The 6,606-nt window shown below is 40.9% G+C and overlaps 1 pseudogene; it reads right to left on the bottom strand.

Annotated features, from left to right (window-relative positions):
• Positions 1 to 510: 510 nt before the first annotated feature.
• Positions 511 to 3,623, bottom strand: LOC129393650 (transcription factor BTF3-like; annotated as a pseudogene).
• Between the last annotated feature and the right edge of the window lie 2,983 nt (positions 3,624 to 6,606).

Genomic DNA, 6,606 nt, shown 5'->3' with positions numbered 1-6,606 from the left:
CTCCCCAGCCATGTGGAACTGTGAGTCAGTTAAACCTCTTCCTCTTTATAAACTACCCAGTCTCAGTTATGTCTTTATTAGCGTGAAAACGGACTAATACACATGTAACGTCTCTGCCTCTCCTGCCTCCCCTTCTACCTCCTTCACCCCTTCTGCCTCTGCCACCCCTGACACAGCAAGACCAACCCTCCTCTTCCTCCTACTTTTCAGCCTACTCAATGTGAAGATGATGAGGATGAAGACCTTTGTGGTGATCCACTTCTACTTAATGAATACTATATGTGTGTATGTGTATATGTGTATGTATTTATATATGTGTGAATATATGCAAAATATGTGTATGCATGTATATATGTGTGTACACATACACACACACACAGACACACACATATTTTACTAGGCAAAGAGCTTTATTAACCTTTGTTTCAAACTTTATTCCCAGGCTTCTTCAGCTTAATTAGCTGCAAAGAGTGAATTGTATATAAGCAAAAACTGAAAAGAGCTGCAGTATCCAAGGGGCTTAAAAATATTAGAGATCTAGATTTTATTAGATCTGTAAACAAAACATTTTTAAAAAGCAGTCATAATATAAAACAGCAGCTCTCAGTAACTGCTTCAAGTTTTATCTTCTTCAGAAGTTGACTTAATTCAGTTTGCCTCATTGTTGGAAGCCTCATCAGAATTCTCCACAAGATCTAGAACTTCATCATCCTCTCCAGTAGCAAGTGGTGCTTTTCCACCCACAGATTGTTTGGGCAGTGTTAGCCAGTCTCTTTGAACTAGTCAGACCATCTGCAGCACTGGTTTATGATCGATGCTGAGTAGCATTTCTGTCAGCTGCTTTGTCTCAGCATGGCCTGTCATGGTGAAAGTGTTTGCTGCCAGCGATGCCTGAACTTCAGGGTTGTTAAAGTGAATCACTGTTCCTTGGTGTGTAAACATATTCACCTCTTCAATACCAGAGATATTGTTTACCCCTAATTTCTTTAAGGAGAACTGAAATTTTTTATCCTCTGCTGTCACTAGGTTTATCATCAGGACTACCCTTATGTATAAAACCGTTAACCTCTGAGCCTTGAAGGGACAAGATAAATGCCAGCTGCCAGTCTTTTGGTTGTACCAGAAGGCCTGGACAATGAGAACCCTTTTTCTGGATTGGTTCCATTGCTGTTTTGTCCCTGAAGTCAAGAAGTACCTTACCAAACTGACTTTTAAAGTTCTTTTGATATTGGCCAATGTCCCTGGACATTCAAAACCTCATGAGTTCAACACCAAAGGTGTCAAAGGGGCCTACTTGCCCTCAAACACAGCGTCTCAGATGCTGTGAACCACCTTTTTCCTGTGAGCAGTTCCTTTCCGACCAGTGTGCTCTTCTGCTTGCCGTTTGGTGAGTTTTTGGTTCATGATTGTTTCTTTCATCTTATCTGAGTGGAAAAGGGGCTGCGCGGGGGACTAGGGTTGGCACTTGGGGAGTCCCGGGTGAGACCAGCTGAGATTAGAAGCACACAGGGAGGCAGGATGGCAGCTAAAGGAATACATTTTCTTTTCTCTAGCTTAATTTATTGTAATATAATACATACAATATATGTGTTAATCAACTGTATGTGTTATTGGTAAGGCTTCCAGTTAACAGTTAAGGCTATTAGCAAAGTTTTTGTGGAATCGAAAGTTATACCCAGATTTTTTACTGCATGGGAAGTCAGCACCCATAACCCCCATGTTGTTCAAGGGTCAACTGTACTTAATTTGCCTTTTATTAGGATGAAGAATGTTTCCTGAGACCCACCGTCTTGGTTTGGCCGGGACTGAGGTGTTTCATTGCTAAATCCAAGCGGGTTTCAGGACAATTGGCTACTCTACTGGGATTTCAGGGAAGGGACACATTGAGACTAAGCCTTTAAAATCAGATAGCTTGAGCTATCTCTAGTTTTAGTTAATAAGTGGCTTTTATGATTAAAGGGAACTAAAAGCTTCAAAGTGCCTTAAGGTCTATTCTTTTTTTTTTTTCTAGGTCATAAGGACCTATTTATTTATTTTATTTTACTTTCAGTTCCAGGTTACATGTTGAGAATGTGCAGGTTTTTTACATAGGTATACGTGTGCCATGGTGGTTTGCTGCATCTATCAACCTGTCACCTAGGTTTTAAGCCCCGCATGCATTAACTATTTGTCATGATGCTCTCCCTCCCATCGCGCCCCCTCCCCGCCCCGGCCACGACAGGTCCCAGTGTGTGTTATTCCCCTCTCTGTGTCCATGTGTTCTCTTTGTTCAACTCCCACTTATGAGTGAGAACATGCGGTGTTTGGTTTTCTGTTCCTGTGTTAGTTTGCCAAGGATGATGGCTTCCAGCTTCATCCATGTCCCTGCAAAGGACATGATCTCATTCCTTTTTATTCTTAATGGATTAATGAATGCTACATTTCCAATGCTAGAACTGGCTTGTTTTTTTCTTTTCTTTTTTTTTTTTCTCAGCTGTGTTTTTGGCCAAATGAGAATCACAGCGTGAAGCCACAGGATCGAACCTTTTGATTTGCCCTACCTACGAGAATACAGAGAAGGAATCAGCTTGTTTGATTCTGTAGACATGTCTCAAAGCCTTTATGCAGTTTGAATTTTTAAACTGACAAGTGAAGGAGCCTGCTTTGCTTGTAGTACATAAGCGACCCAACTGTAATTTTGAGTTGTGAGCTTATCTTTGGAATGCTGAGGTATCATGGTCTGGTGGGCCTTTCTTAGGCTAATTTCTGTCCTGGTAGATGAGGCTCATGCAGTATAAAGTTGAACCATAAATCTGTGTAAGGCAGACCCATGATTATTCATTTTTAAGGGGGGATATTTTTCCCTCCCACCTGTCCCCCACTACTGAGAGTCCACATGGAGATAGGCAAGCATTCTTGTTGACTCCTTATGCTGGTTGGTGGGTAATTTTTCTAGTGTCCCTAGGACAGCCAGATAAAAATACAGGGTGTCCAGTTAAATTTAAATTTCAGATAAACAGCAACAAAAATTTCTAGGATAAGTATGTTCCAGATACTGCATTGGACACACTTATATTAAAAGTTCATTTGTAATTCCAATTTAACTGGCCAGCCTATATTTTTGTTTGCTAAATCTGGAAAGTCTGGGTATACCTTTTACTTAGGCCGAGGTCCTTTGTGGATTATAGCTTTATTTGGGGCCTCAGTGTAACTCCCCAAGTTAAGTGGGGTCTTCTGCTTTTATGAAGCCATTAAAACCTCAGCCTCAGGTTTGTAATGTTAGCATCAAACTGGAAAGCCTTTCACCAGCGTGACTGTTGCACTTTTGGTTCTCTAGCTGCCTGCTATAGTTTCTGTTTCATTGTCTTTGGCCCCTGCAGTTCTCTTATTTTCTTCCAAGCTTAGGCATGCATTCAAAAGAATATTTTATTTTGTTTGGGGTTTTCAGGTGTTTCAAAGTGTTCAAGTGAAGTTTCAAAGTGTGCAAGTGAAGTTTCAAACTTCAAATCAGGCTCTTGAACATATTGCCAATTCTGCATTCTTCTGGAAGAATTAGATGGATGGATTCTTCTGCAGTGAAACAGCATAGAACATAGATATTAAGATCCAGGTTGAAAAAAATCCAATGACAGATTATCAGTTGATCTTCTCTTCCCTATAGTAGGAGATAGAAACCCTGACATGGGCTCTGTAACTATTCACTGAGGCCTCTGTGAGTATACTGGAGTGGGAAAAGTTAATACCCTGCTCTCTAGACTTCCTAAGCTATACAGGGGGAAGGGGAGAGATATTATGCATGATCATGTGTATTTGACCTAGGTATAACGAAGTTGATAGTACAACAGGATATTTTGAAATGAACTTTTTTTCTAAAGCAAGTTTCAAAGACCAAAGGTGAAATATGGGAAGAAATAATTAAAGAGCACCGTATTAATTTAGGAAAATGTAATCTGTAAGTCCAGGTGACTTAACTGCTCAGGTTATGTTATACGTTATAGATGCATTATTGTCTCCAAATATTCCAAACCCTCCCTGCAGTACCTGTCCCTGGGAGGGCTACCCATTCCCTTCCTGGCCGTGTGACTGGGGTTTGGCCAATGCAGTGCTAATAGATGATTTGTGGTTTGTCATATCTCTTTCTCTTTGCCAGGACAACATTCCAGTGGTTATGAGAGGTAGAGTCACAGTCGACCTCTATAGTGGATATGTAGAGTGAGCAAGAAAAAAAGAAGCCTTTGTTCTTTAAGCCATGGGGAAGTTTTCAGGTTGTTAGTTACTGTAGTCCCCTAACCCTCAAGCATGGTGCTAGGCACTGAAGGTAGAACAGTGAGCAAATTTGATATACTCTTGTCCCTCATAGAACTTACATTCTAATAGAGGTGACAGAAATTAGTCAAATAGGTGAATTCATATAACCATAAAACTGAGGTAGATATTTTGAAGAAAACCAAATCTTGGGGAAGTTAAAATGCATTTCTTTCAATGATATTCCACTTATTTTCAGAAAAGCTTGAGGCTGTTTACAAAATCGAACACAATGCACAATTTAAACCAGAGACAAATTAATATAGCAGAGAAATCAATGTCACAGTGTCCTTGAGATAAATCAATTACTGCAGGAGAGCACAATAATTATTTCTGAGTTTCCTAAAGATAAGGCAAACAAGGAAATCTTTGAGTTATGTAATTTTTATTGTTTGACAGCAGGACAGAGACAAACACTTTCAGGAACTAAAGCTTTTCTTGCTCTGAATCACAAAGTAATTTATCAACTGGCTCTTTACAGAAGGGACAATTTAACAGGCAGTAGCTAACTCGGGTCTTGCAAAAGTCACAGGAACATTGTTTAAAGGGATGTTTTTCGTATAAACCATATATAAAAGTTACAGAGAGTAAAAATCCTGATTAAGGGAAGTCATTTCTGCTGGGAGCTTAGATGATATAAGGCAGATTCTTGCTTTCTGCTATGTAACCCATGGCTGGGGGCAATATCTGGAAGAGGGGCAATGGATACTCTAGTATGATGACCCTGAGGACTCCCTTAAATATTGGAAGTCTCACAGGAGCCTTTGGCAAAGGCTGGAATTAAACCGATTTGTCATTGGATTTTTTTCCAACTTGGATCTTAGTATCTATGTTCTATGCTGTTTCACTGCAGAAGAATCCATCCACTCAATCCTTCCAGAATAATGCAGAATTGTCAAAATGTTCAAGAGCCTGATGTCTATCTCTTGTCATACATCAGTTGAATAGGATATACCCATATCCCGTGGGTAGGATCAATATTTGCCTCAAAAAGAAGCATTGAATTTCCTCAAGTGCTTCAAAAGACTAGTTAAGACAGCAGACTTTAGCACCATAAAACATGGAAGGGATAAGATGGGTCTGAAAATTTTAAGGGCTTTTGTTGACAATGGACTGCTTCAGTCAAACAAGAACCTGGCAGGCCATACCTGGCTCATCAGGTGGAAGAGTGAACACTTGGTCTAAATCAGCACTGGTTAGCAGGAGAAAAGGGTCACCACCGTCAGAGTTGTCACACTTCCTTCTTGAAAAGCTGCTTTGACTGTATGGACCTGGGTAATGCCATAGACACGAGCACGGTGCTATGTGATTTTAGTAGAACGTTTGTCATCGTTTGTCATGATTTCTGTTGCAGATATACGTCTCTACCCATAAACTTGAGTATTTAAGAAGTGTATCTTTTGTAGAATTTCTGTAACTGAACACATTTTCTCACTGAATCTCCATTCTGCTGAATGGCAAATACTAAATCTTAGTTGGTCCCAGGATCTCCCTGTCCTTCACCTTCCTGTACATTGTGGGGAGGGGGAGGACACTTATGTCATCTCAAGTCATCGGGTAGGGGACATCAAGTGTCAGGCCTTAGGTTGGCATCATCTATCTAACCTGGCTTTGATAGACACACCTTTGCTCCTTCTGGCCCCTGGTCTCTGGTGTTTGTGCTGTGTCAGCCTCATACCAAGTCAGAGGCCTCATGGGTTTTGCTCTTTTTCTGTTATTTACCCATCCCTCCTGGGCTCATGGGGAATACCATGAACTGTTCCTTTGCCTCACTGGATTTTGGAGGCCCTGATGATGTTTTAGGCTTGTCTGCCCAGGTGCCCACACATTGATGATTTTTCTACTGTTTCCACTCTGGATGTGGGATATCTCTGTGGATCTTGCTGGAATGTTTTCAGTGTTAACAGATGTCCCCAAACCCATTTGGAGTTTCTATTATTCACCCTCTCCCACCAGTGATGGGGACAGGAGTGGGACTCCATTTCAGAGATACCTTAATATCTCAGCTCTTCTCTTCCTCTGACTCCCCCTTACTGGCAGAATCCTTGTCTATTTTTGGGATGGAACTGCACTTGTCTTTGATTTGGTAGACATCTATATCCAGTGGTTAAGGCATATACTTCAGGCCTTGAGTCCGGCAGCCTACATTTTCAAAGGCTTTAATACTAAAATTCTGGGATCTTGAGTCTTTAGTTTTTTTCTATTCTGCTATGGCAACCCTTCTGAAGGGCAGCAGACATAGAAAACCATAGCTGCTTCCTGAGTTGGGAGGAAGCTCATGGGTTTTAGGAAGTTTGAGGAGAATTCACAGTTACTTTATGA

Source organism: Pan paniscus, chromosome 14 (assembly GCF_029289425.2).
Source record: "Pan paniscus chromosome 14, NHGRI_mPanPan1-v2.0_pri, whole genome shotgun sequence".
Classification (NCBI taxonomy): domain Eukaryota; kingdom Metazoa; phylum Chordata; class Mammalia; order Primates; family Hominidae; genus Pan; species Pan paniscus.
The sequence above is the reverse complement of the archived record's forward strand: the minus strand, read 5'-3'. Positions and strand labels throughout refer to the sequence as shown.